Genomic DNA, 13,374 nt, shown 5'->3' with positions numbered 1-13,374 from the left:
ATAGAGTAACTCTAAAAACTTAATGTACACTTCAATAATCTAAATTTAAACATCTTTTTAGTAGGAAACCAGCAAATGGAGAAGATCCACCTGAAAATGAACTCAGAAGGGAGAGTGTAACTGTAAATTGAATACTCAAATTAATGTGGTTTTTATGTGTGTTTTCATGTTAATGTGGTTGTTATAATTCGTCAATATCAAATATTGAAGAGTTATAATAAGAGGAAACCACATTAATTTGAATAGACAATTTATAATTATTAATAATTATTGTAAACATCATATTATAAAAATAAATGAGATGATATGAGCAGTATTTATCAAAATAATTTTTTTGAAGTAAAATTTTGGACATGAATACTATAGTTTTGCTATCTCTAGCCTAAATTATGATATATAGGGTGTCCCAAAAATATATATATATACACTTTAACAGCTGACAGCTCAATTGATGATTTTTTTTTTACTTCCACATTAAACCCATTAGAATTAATAATGGAAGCCAGACTAAGCTTTGAACAAAGGAAATTCATTCTAATTCTGCTACTGGAAGTTTGCTGTTGAAGTGCAAAGACAGTTTAGGAGGGAGTTTTAAACAGATCCACCAATGCAACTTACAATCACACGAATTAGAGGAAAGTTTAAAGATGGGGCACTCCCAAACTACCATCACAATATTAGATCCTACCTTGAAGAAAACTTGCCAAACAGGTGGATTGGACAAAGGGGTTTTGTAGAATACCCTCTGCATTCACCAGACCTCACACCACTTAGACTTTTTTTAGGATACTTAAAAGACAAAGTCTATACTATGAAACCTGCAACAGTTGCTGAACTGAGAGCAGCCATTGAACGAGAATGCACACAAATGCCAAACGAAATGCTTTATGATGTTTGCGGTTCCATTGCTTTGCATTGTCAGCAGTGCCTGGACCAGAATGGACGTCAATTTGAAAACAGGCATTGACAAAACAATTAAATAATGTTTGTAGATTCTATTACATTTTGAAAATGAAATGTATTTTAATGAACACTGACCTTATAATTCTTTAAAGTGTGTATACATTTTTTGGGACACCCTGTATTATAATAATGCAAGTGAAAACTACTGTAAATTATCAAATCATTATTTTCAAGCAAATCTAAAACAATATGATATACCATCATCGCCAACATCTATACAGCTATAATACAGGATAATTCAGGACCTTTACAGCAAACTGCAGCATATTAGATCTCTTAGAGAGAAATATTTCGTGTAGCAATCTGTATTCTCTGAAACATTGTTTGGCAGCTTTGTGTAGCTGCCAAACAATGTTTCAGAGAATATAGATTGCTACGCAAAATATTTCTTGCCATGCATATTACACTGCCAACAGAGTTATGTCCCTGTTGAAAGTGTATCACGCATGGTGAGTGTGGTGCCACAGATAACTCTGTTGATGCATTACATCATACAGTTCAGTTGTGCAGATAATCAGGGATGGATGATGATACTGTCAAGCTCACTGATATGATTTAATCATGTTACAGAGAGATTAGAAAAAACAAGTTTTCTGCATCCTATCTGTCACCTCTATCTGTCACTTATGACTTGTCTGTGCTGTTGTGTATCTCTTAAACAATGCTCATAGCACATGGGTTGCTGCACATGAAATGTTCCTCTCTGCAAGATCTATCATGCCATACAGTTTGATACAGAAGTTCTAAATCATCCTATATATATATATATTACAGTCTGTAATAAAATTTTGAATTGCCATATTTTTTTGTTTAGAACGTAGCCACACAGTTTAATGTGCAGTTATTTGAGGATGATTAGTATTTCCTTTGCACATACTTGCAAATACATATATATATGTATGTATTTATTAAATCTATATATATATTGATTTAATAAATTTCTTTAATTTTTAAAAATACAGTATTGTTAAAAGAAGAAAATTTCATTGTTAACTATAATTATTCAAATCAACAAGCAGAACTACAGCTTTATATAAGAGGCACTTACTATATTACAGGGAGATGTGGTTCAGATCTTATCTGGGACAAAACTTATTATCTAGATTTTAATTATTTTTTCTTTCATTTAAAATACATATTTAATTGTGTGAAATTCTTAAAAATTATAGTAGGCCTAATTTAAAGTAATTTTTGACATCTTACAAATAATAAAAAGAATTTCTTATTAGCTCAAACAATGTTTATGAAATCTCTCAGCTTTAGATCTCTTCTAAAGCACTGATTTTAGAATGATAAAGTAATGAAAAATTATTGTATTATAAGTATATAAGAATTTAAATATCACAAAAACATAAAAATCTGATTAAATGGAGTTACTTTATAATGACCATTTTATGACAAAACCTTTCTAAAAACCTACAAGGAATGGTTGAAGTGTTTGTAAACTGTTTCTTGCAAAATGGTTGTTATAAAGTGACTGTTTAATCAGACAGCCTTTTTATGACATTTTTAAATTATTTTAAGTACACGACCAGCATCTTTTATCAAAAAATACATGTAAAAGAAAGCAATTTATACAAAGAATTGGATATACACGTTAATAATATCATCCCAACTAATTTCTTATGAATCTGACACGATTAGTTTTTCATATTTACTTTTGTTTATTTTTTTACCTTCAGTTACACTGTTAAAATTTTAATTTAAAGTGAATAATATAAAGAAAAAGAATTAAGATGTGGATAAGTCTGAAAAAAAATAAATCAATTAGATTCTGATTGCACATTGTTTATTACATTAATTGTATAAATATAAGGCATTCTCATCTACTGTATACATTGTCTCAAACTTAATTCAAGTAATAGAAGCACAGTTCCATCATTTGTAAGCTTCAAATTATTTTATTTCATTCACACTATAAACAGCATTCTTATATTTAAAAGATCATTCTATCTGTTTGTGTATTAATTCAAGATAATGCATAGAGTCTTTCAAAATATATTCTATCATTTTAAATTGCTGTAATTATTCAAAAATGGTGGAATATCTGCACCGTAGTACTGTAACATCCCTGTAATACCGGTGCGTGTATCATCACACTTTACAACAGTTTGTAACTGTTGTAAAGTGTGATGATACGCGCACTGGTAAAAGGTTTATAGATACAAGTTGGTGTTGCTGTAATTATGTTAATTATCCAAGAAGTACGCAACATGCACCTATTGATAGAGTAACTGTCCATGTTTCATCTCCCATCTGCATTCAAACGTGTCATTGTCTACTATCTCTAGGAAGTGCCATAAATAAAAACGGCAAATTCCCGTAGATAATGCATTTTGTATTCTGCAGTTTGAAAAGTCAGAATTACTTGTCATTGTGCAGCATATGTAATCTGCAGAAACTGTAGAATTGTGGCTGTCGCGGGAGGAGTGATGATGGATATGCCATAGCAAGCATAGGAAAGATTTGAGGATTGGTTGGATGTGTGCCATGTGACATGAGGTGCACAAAGTGAGAAATTATAATGGTCATATATGAAACTTGAATGGTTTTCAAACATTTTAATGTACATTACATCATTCTCATAATTAATATAATTACAATAATTAACATAATTGCAATAATTTAAAATAGTAAAATTCTTTTTGGAAAATCCTGTAATTTATTATGTATACAGGTAAAATTAAATGATGCTCATTTATCAGTTACAATTCAAGTTTTGAATTTGATAAAAATTGTCAAGATTCTTTACTTCTACTTATCCAATTTTCAGGTAAGTTATGTATTATATGGAGTGACTTTATTAATAAAACAATAGCTTATGAGTGGTTTAATTACAGTCAAACCTCCGACACAGACCAACTTTAAACAGCAGCCAACTCTAAACAATGGTCATTTTTTATGTAGATTTCAATGGCTGTTGTTCAGAAATCAAATGTCACTATTATTTGTTACATTATTGTCATTGATATTGTTATGTTTATTTATAAAATATATAAAATTGTTGATATCATATTAAGTTAAATGAATAAGAAATTCAATTTTTAATTTAGAAAATGTGAAATTTCTAGAAATATTCCAAATACACACTGAAGCACATAATAAAAATTGTTTAAATTTTGCTGAAATTGTGTTAGAAAAAGACAACTGCTGTATAATGAATTTAAACTGTCAATTTTTGAGAAATCAACTCAATAATCTACAAATTAGACAAATTAATTCCATTGTTGGCATGACTTAAAATGAAGTCAGAGACCAGATATGGAAAGCTTAGAGGAGGAGGTCCTACGATTAACTATATACAAACTTCTGATGCAAACCAAAAGTCACATTATTTCAATTCAAAAATTTCCCCAGAAAGAAGTTAGATAACTGGCAAGACTCCATTGCTAATGGAAAAGTATGATATACAGGGGCAAGACACTACAGTATTAATTTGAAGTGGAGAGCACATATTTTAAATTAAATAAATTAAAAATTGCAGTCTGGCATTGTGACAATGTCCCAATAAATAATTGCTTGTTAAGTACAGTAAGTTACAAAAATTCTGAGAAGAGAATAAGGCTTATTAGTCAGATGTAAACAATTTTAATTACACATAAAAAAAGATGGAAAAGGAAATTCCTGAATTTTATAGTCCTTTATACTAAATTCCAATGTTGCTATCATTTAAAATTACTGAATTCTTTGGAAATTGTCAGATAGATTAACCCAACTGATAGTATTAGATTATTTTTCTAAAGATTAAACAATTTGAACCTGTTATCTCTGGGAAACTAGCAACTAGTTAACTTATCTGTCTTTAACATTTAGAAAAAATTGCTTAAGTTAAATACTTTAGTTAGTATATTATAAACAAAGTTCTCCATTAAAAATTTTATTTAATGTGTTTTAATTAAGCTCAAAGCTTAGTTTGCAAAATTTGAACTTAATTGCCTTATTTGATCTTGAATTCTGCTTGAGTATGAAACTGTTCATACCATTTTTAAACTCAAAACATTAAAATAAACCTAATTACCTTTATGAAACAAGTAAAATGATAAATAAATGTAATAAATATAAATGAAAGAGTAAGTACATTAATTTTAATCAGTAGTCTTGATGAATATACCATTCTAAAATTTAAAAAATAAATGATAACATTTAATAACATCACATAACAGCATCAAAATTCAAGTCAAAGTCTTGAATTTTATGCTAATTTTAAAATAATATGCATCCATATTTCAATGCACATCTAAAACTGAATGTAACTTGTAACCGTATTTAAAAGCTAAATTATTAATTAATAAAATTATGGAATTTGCCTATAGGTAGCCAGCTAATCCACAATCTTACACATGGATTAATAAACTGAAATTTGAATTTTAATAAAATAGTTTAGAATATTCTTGAAGGAAAACATGATCTAAAGTGGGACTTGAGCCTACAATTTCAACTTACTGAGTAGATGCATTACCAGTTACACTACTCAGATCTTTGTTCACTAGCCTAAGCAGTAAACAAAAGTTGCAGGGTTGCGTCCCCTTCCAAATCAATCTTATCTTCCAGAATTTTTAAAATTAACTTCTAAACTATTTGTCCAAGCACAAAATGATGGCTTAACTGCCTACCTTTAGGTCAAATCCTGTAATTTAATTAATTAATAACTAACTTAGTTCTACTCTAAACTGCTGGCTTATAGATATGTTTGGATATTAAACTCAAGTTATGATTTATTGTGTTTATATTATTGATAATGTAATTTGTCTAGCAAAAGTTTTTGGTATTGTAATTGTATTTTGAATTGTACAAAATTTTTTGATTATTCAATACTTGTTTTAAGAATGCGACAATTGATATATGCCAAATATTCATAAAATAAAACACATTTTTAACTTGTTAATTGAATTTTGCCTCTATAAATAAAAAGAAGCATAATAATTTATTCAAAACTCAAAATTATATTTACTAAATTACACGGTTGATATAGAAATTACATGCTGTCATGCTGCCTAAGAAAATATTGCATTGGTTCTATATATGACAATTTGAATCATTGCTTGGCAACTGTTTTTTCTCATATTGAGTGAAATAACAAAAAATTTGAATCTAGTTTAATAAATTGTTTAACAATTAAAAATATTTTCTCTTAGCTTTAAAAGAAAAAAGGTTGTTAGTTTAACATCTTGAAATTCAATGAAACTTTTCAGAAATCATCTCATCCAGGAGGAGATTGTCAACTACTTTAAGTCGAGTTACTTTCAACCCCCAGTTGCAGCAAGCCCCCTTTCTATCTGACCAGTGAAATGGTGACATTTGAATAGGAAAATTACTTAATAGAAAGTTATCAGAGAGCACAAAATATGTCTTTAGGGAGTTTACATGGGTGCAGAGTTTAAATATTTATTAAGTGAAATTTGGTTGATTGGTGATTACCATTTCATATCTGGCTGTAAATAGTTAGAGTTAACATTAAAAAAAGTTTGGATGTCTTGAATTATCTTTTTGTGTGGGCAAAGTCAATGACTACTTTCTATTGAAAAATATTAATTTCTACCTATCTGACCAATGAAATTATGCCATTCCATACCATCCAATTACTGCAACAAACAAGATAATGATAAGCTAAAATAATCAAATTTTTAATACAGATTCATTTAATGTTTGTTCTCACTTTTTCCCTGAAAGTGCTAAGCATATTTTCTAGTATTTATATTATATATATATATTTTGACTACTATAAAAGTTATTTGAAAATTGAATAAGATAAAATCAAAATAATTATAGTATAAGCATAAACAAACTGTTTAATTGAAGCACTAGAGTGGAAAAAAACAATCTTGCAAATTTCATTTCTTTCATTGAGTAATATATATTTTTATTTTATTGTTGAAGCATTAGTTGTTGTTATAACTACTTACAGTATCAAATGAGAAGTGAATTCATACTTACAGAAAGCAATATAAAGTAAACCTCCAGAACAAGCATAAAAAGGAATCAAATGTTTGAAATGTAACAATCTTCCTTCTGATAATTCAAATAAATTACTCTTTGTTAGAATTTCATTATATATTATTTTGTATTCCTGCAAAAATTTTTTGCAACAAAAAAATAAACTTGTAATTCAATTGAAAATCTTATATAAACTTTTTTCTGTATTAATTGAAACAAAATTACTTTAAGGTATTTGACAGATGAACTCAGACTGTATATAACAAAAAGAGAAAAAATTATCAAATGTTCTAGAATCCAAATATATTATACATTGATAACAGGGCTTTGGAACCAAAGTCAGAGCTTCCAGTTTTGCCTAAACCCAGAACCAAACATTCTTTAAAAGATTCTTGGCTTGGGTATTAATTTATTTAGTTATTTATGAGAAAGTTTTGTTAATCTAACCAAAGGTTCTCTAAAAACTTACATTTCTGACCTACTGCCAAGGATATTCCTAATATATCCTGTTTATTTTTTCAGAATTAAGCAAAATTAATCTATATTAACTGTAATATATAATACAATAATATGGACAACACTCTAGTAGCTTTTAGATAATAATTAAGATGTTACAACATAAATTTTGTTCATATGTCAAGCACTGTAACCTTTATAAACTGAAAATTGTAAAAACAGACTGAACAACTTTTCAGTCAGGTATACAAATAATGATGTTAAATAACTGAATAACAGTTAATTGCTTATTAATATCTCATTCTCTTTCCTGTAATTTCCTCCCCTTTAATTAATATTTAATGGATATGAGAATATTACTAAAATTACTTATTGTTATATGTCAGAGGAGGCAAAACATTGTCATGATAGGAGCCATACATCAGAAAAATGCAAAAGCTGAATTCTCCATTGAAATGTTATTTTATTCAATGAAATAATCAATCACTTTCAGCCCTAAATATTGTTTTACACTTAGTCTAAATCAAATAGGCACATATATAGATGCAGGCTTATCACACCAGTGTACAAGATTAAATTACAAAATCTTTAATGATTATTTAACACTTAAGAGTAGATAATCCTGTAGGGCTTTTAATAAGGTGTTAAATATATTTGATCTAGACTAAGTGTAAAAAAAGTGTTATTTTATATAGCCTATACATAATTATCATTGTTATGTTAGATTATTTTGGGTAGTTATGTAAGAAGACTACTTAAAAAAAACTGAGCAATAAAAATTAATTTATAATAATTTTTTCTTGTTTATCTAAATGCATGGCAATATTTCTCCTTCATTACTTACTGGTTCATGGGTTTTTAGTTGAAACATCAATTGTTTAAAATGTACTGTACTCTAACTTTCAGTTTCTTGTTCAAGTTTTGACATATGCTTACAATCTGTATGTACATGATAATACACAACAGTCAGCAAACTTACAAAAATACTACGTATTTGTAAGTAGTATCCCTCAAGTTTATAAAAAAAAATTGCATAAGTAAACAGAACTACAATAAGAGTCTAGAATGACAACATGTGGCTCACAAGCCACAGTCTGACCACTGTTGTTATACTTGATCAAAAGATTTATTTATATAAACAGTAGAAAATGATAGAAATGCATTATAAATAAATTTAAAAAATAAAATGGTTTGAACAAATTATTCCTATCTCAATCAATTGCACTTAAAAATATTAAATGTTCTGCTGGAGCTGGAGTCAGAGCCATGATCATGATCCCTCCTTCAAAGTCCTAATTGGCACATTTGTCTTACTACAACCATTAATTCAAATCCTTTGCCTCAATTTGAAGACGTTGATGACAAAATAGGAACACAAAGTGATCCAAGTTAAAGAGAAAGAACAGGAAGATCTGTTGATGATGCAGGAACAAAAGTTATCTAAGTTCAAGAAGAAGTAGAAGTATATCTAGACTAAAAGAAGCAAAATGTCTCACAGAAGGAAAAATCAAAATAGAAAGATAGGGAGAGAATACTCTCATAGAAGAAATAAAGAATAACATTAATTCATATATTAACAAAAAAATAATTTTTCAATATTTCTCATATATTATAGCAATTTATATCAAATGGTACTATCAATTTAATATATTTTTATGCATTAGATAATTCATTATCTGAAATCAATTTCCTGCTTTATTTGTCTTTGTCAATGTCTTTTCATGTTTACAAAAAATATAATTGTAAACAAAACAATTACTAATTATACAATTTACCCAACAGTTGTCAAGTGGATAAAACTAATAAACACCATTAGGTAAGATGTGAACTCTAAATGAAGGGTTTCCCACCTTCCAAAGTTATAGACATCCCATATAAGCAAAAAAATCAGACTAACCATACCCACACATGCAACTCTTGGCAAGATATTTGGCTCCAAAGGTCAGTTTTTACCATGTACTAGTATTCTACACACTCCACATCAATCAAGATTTGTCATCTGATGCTCTGTGATTCAGTGCTGGCCATTGCTTGCACCTCATTGCCCACATGGGGTGAGCCACCACATTCCCCTAAAACTACTAGCTACTTCAGCCCCTTGTTCAGAAAAGAAAAATATATACTCTGATCAATTAGTCTCACTCATTCAGAAAAATAGAGTATCATTTAGAGCAGAGATAATAAAGAATGATTCAAAAATATTTAAATTCAATTAAGTCACAACAATTTAACTACTAAACACAATTACTACATATTTGATAAATTAAATTGTTGCATTTTGTATTTAAAATAAATGAATTATAACAAAATACAAAAACATTTTTAAAAATTATCTAAATATATAAAATTGCTTGTNGCAGGTAAACTAGAAGGGATTTTTAGAAATTTCCCCGCGGGGGGTGAGGGGAGAGAATATAGTTTTCATCGAGTACTTAGGTGTATTAAATTAATAACATTTCAGACATTGTTTAAATATTTTTATCCATTTCGATTTTAAAAATGTTCGAACCGTTTTAAATTCGAATTTGTTATTGCGTATTGGTTCGATTATAGAACGATTGTAAATGTTTCAGAAAATTGATCAAATTGAAAATAGTTCGTTTGATTTTCGGCAATTCTCTTCAGCGGTAGGTGTTATATAACAATTACTATGGTTATTGAAATATTGGATGTAAATGGGGTTTGCTTGCAAAACCTCCGCTGACGAAGTCGCGGGTAACAGCTAGTCAAATATAAAATAAATTTGAAATGTTGGAGTCACCAAGTAGACACATTTTTCCCAACTCCAACTCCACTGCCCTGCTCTTAGCAGAGTAATGTGACCACGAAGTATATCAATTTTGGAGGGCTACATCTAACCAAGGGTCACACGTAGAAGTATAATTCATTTGACTTTTTGCTCCAATAGATACGGTCTGGTAAGATTCCAATAGTGTCATTCAGAGGTGTAATTGTACCGTACCTATCCAACACCTAAATATGGGGCAAGTTCCCATAAAAAGCCCTCCTGGGAGGCACCCCCCATTGGATCACCCATGCGTCGCACCATCCCATCCCGTCAATCCAAGAATTATACAATTTCCTAGACACATCAGACACCTCACACAAATTTAGATGGAAAAATTACAATAAAATCTATGCAAAATCTATAATTTGCATTCAAAATTTAATTTAAACTGAATTTAAGAGATAAATGTCTTTTCATGTTTACAGTTTGATGTGAAGTTAACAATGACAAAATAATATTAAGCATGATCAATTATTCATTCATTCACAATTGTAATTTAATGTCATCTGATAATATTTTAGTGTCTAAAAGTTTATATTTGTTGCATATAATGGTAAAAATGACTGATTATAATGTATTTAAATGGTATTTTTACATCAACATTGTCTTTTAATGAAGTAAGAAGTTTGAAAATGTTCCTGTGCATAAATTATAAGTTATTTATAATATTTTATGGTATTAAAAATTTTATAATTACCTTTCCAGTAATGTTTTTTTAAATAATTTATGATTTTACTTTCAAAATGCAGAAAAAAAATAAATTTTTTTGTTTGTTCAACTTTACTAAGCAATGGTTACGTCGGCGCCCTCTGGTAAGAGACATTCGACATCCGTTTCGGTATCGTCTGGAATTTAATGCCTAATTAAATTATTTAATAAATGTTAGTTCTGAATAAATTTTATTTTATATAGATGTATATAAGTTATTAATATAATAAAATCTTGTCTTAGAGTAACCATTTTTATATTATAATGCATTTTTTTTTTTTTTGCTTCTATTCCTCTCTGTGTACATTTTCATCACAGGATGCCTACCAACGTTGCCATTTCTAGTACATTTGTACTTTTCGGGTACAATTTGCTTTTTTGAGTACATTGAAACTATACTTAGATTTTTAGTGCATTTTGAGTACATTATAATATTTCATGCCTTAACGAGGAAATGCGAAAAAATTAGTTTAATAAAGTCTCACTAGTATTACTGCTTGCTAATTTGATTTATCCAATCACAACATACACATGGTGTATGTTGGTCGACGTCAACAACATACAGATAATAATAATAATAACATCCAGATAATCCATACCATCAATAATAACATTCAATCTAACATATAGATAGTTGCACGTGCAAATGTCTTGACTCAGTGGTCCTCTTTAACACGTGTGTCACATATTTCAGTCGTCTGCACATTCTCAAGAGGACCTTGAGAAAATTTTTCACACCACGTGGGCCAAACAATTCAACGATGTCAAAAAAATAATGGACAGGTAAGAAAATGAATGGTTAAAGTTTACTTAGGTAGTTCAAAATGGCTGCGCTTGGATTAGGTTTGTTTAGCTTAGGTTAGATTAGATTAACTATATTTTTAGATGTTTCCTTTTTTTTTTTGTTCAAGAACTACCGTGAATCAATAACTAGTGACGTTATACACTCAGCCGCTCCCCTCTAGGAAGAGCCCGTTGGGAGCACGAACAGTCGGAAGCACAGCCATTTTGGACTACCGAAGGCTACGTCCTAAGTGGCAGCGTCCAGCGACCGCGAGCGTAAACGCGCTTCCAAGCAGAGCGGACAAACTGGTTCAAGCAAATGTGCATGTCCGGAGTAACTGCGTTTAGCGTGTAGCGACCACCAGATGACGCTTCTACACGCACGTGCAGGAAGCAGCTACCAAGCCAGTTTGATCGTCGTTTCCACTGCTCGGGCTTCCAACCAGTGATGCCAGATTGGGCTACAAGTAGCGGATTGGGCTACTTTTTAAGTGCCCTCGCTACAAAAATTTCAAATTGGGCGACACGCTACTTTTTGGGCTAGTGATAATTATCTTCAGGCTACAAATCTTAAAAATACGCTACTTTTTTATTTTCATATATAAAATCGCAAAACACTTATTGTATTATACAAAAGTAATAAAGTTTTATTTAATTTCATTACACTTAAGTATATAAATAAAGTTGCAACGTTTAACAAAGATTAAGATACTTTGCTTCTGTTTTCCATCAGTCGTTCGCTCCAGTAGACAATCCACAACTACACAAGCACGGAGGCGACATTGCTTGTGAAATTGTGGATTGTCTACTACAAGCATTATCCTGTTAGAATTGCCAATTTTCTCTCCCAATAAGTGATCCAAAAGTTATTACATTTTGATACAACAGTTCTTGATACAATGGAAAAGGATGGCCATAAAACTGAAAAGAAAAGCCGCAGTCGCTAAGTCTCTAAGTTCAAAAAATGAATCGCCTCGCCTGCGAATGACTCGCTTTGATTTAGAGAAAATTAATGCAGATACACCGAATGTCCATATACAGGATGTATCAGAATGACGTTTTAAAAATTTGGGGGATTGTAAAGGATGAAATTTTGAACGTTTTGGTATAAGGAACCTATAATCGGAAATTTGAACTAAAGTGTCTACAGCGGTAGGAAGTGCTTGACCGCCCTTCACTTTGGTAGCTACCCTTCCATCCATTGACGTCATGTTATTGCTGCGGATGAAAGACTGTAAACACACAACTACAGTGGTCTAACTGAGCCTGTGTACAGGACGTTGTGTACTCAGTGCTTGTCGTTCTTCAGGTCACCCCTTGCATCCACTGGCGTTGTGATGCAAACACACAGCTAGTCAATGTGAGTCCCTTGTGTACGCAACACCTGTAGGAACAGTTCATAAGCTTACGGAGCGCATCTTTACAGCATTTAATACCATCAGAGAGGAGTGTGGCATCTTACGGAGAGTCGGACAAAACATGGTTCGTCGTTGCACATTATGTAACGAAGTTGGTGGTCGTCACACTGAACATTTACTCTAAAGTAGTGCAGCCACTGATTCGATGTACAGTTTGATTGTACTCTACTGTTTTGTCAATAAAACTTGTCATAAATACTGTATTCTGCTGTTTCATCCAGCATACCGACCTCATAGAACATGCAAAGTGCTGTAGAAACTTTATACGTATCTCATTTCCGGCTGTAGGTTCCTTATATCAAAACGTTCAAAATTTCATCGTCT

The 13,374-nt window shown here is 30.4% G+C and overlaps 1 protein-coding gene across 2 annotated transcripts in view; it reads right to left on the bottom strand.

Annotated features, from left to right (window-relative positions):
* LOC111616459 (uncharacterized protein C2orf42 homolog) overlaps positions 1-10,948 on the bottom strand; it is a 28,415-nt gene extending 17,467 nt beyond the window's left edge. Inside the window, exon 1 of one of the 2 annotated variants that reach the window (XM_023357870.1) lies at positions 10,839-10,948. The gene's annotated coding sequence lies outside the window, so the exon portion shown is untranslated. Of the gene's footprint in view, positions 1-6,897; positions 6,954-10,838 lie in introns of those variants that run through there. The other variant, XM_023357875.1, reaches the window with a different exon arrangement.
* Positions 10,949-13,374: the final 2,426 nt, after the last annotated feature.

This window comes from Centruroides sculpturatus, unplaced genomic scaffold (genome assembly GCF_000671375.1).
Source record: "Centruroides sculpturatus isolate CEXI.00-Female unplaced genomic scaffold, Cexi_2.0 scaffold55, whole genome shotgun sequence".
Classification (NCBI taxonomy): domain Eukaryota; kingdom Metazoa; phylum Arthropoda; class Arachnida; order Scorpiones; family Buthidae; genus Centruroides; species Centruroides sculpturatus.
Note: the sequence above shows the minus strand (reverse complement) of the source record. Positions and strands in the feature narration are given on the sequence as shown.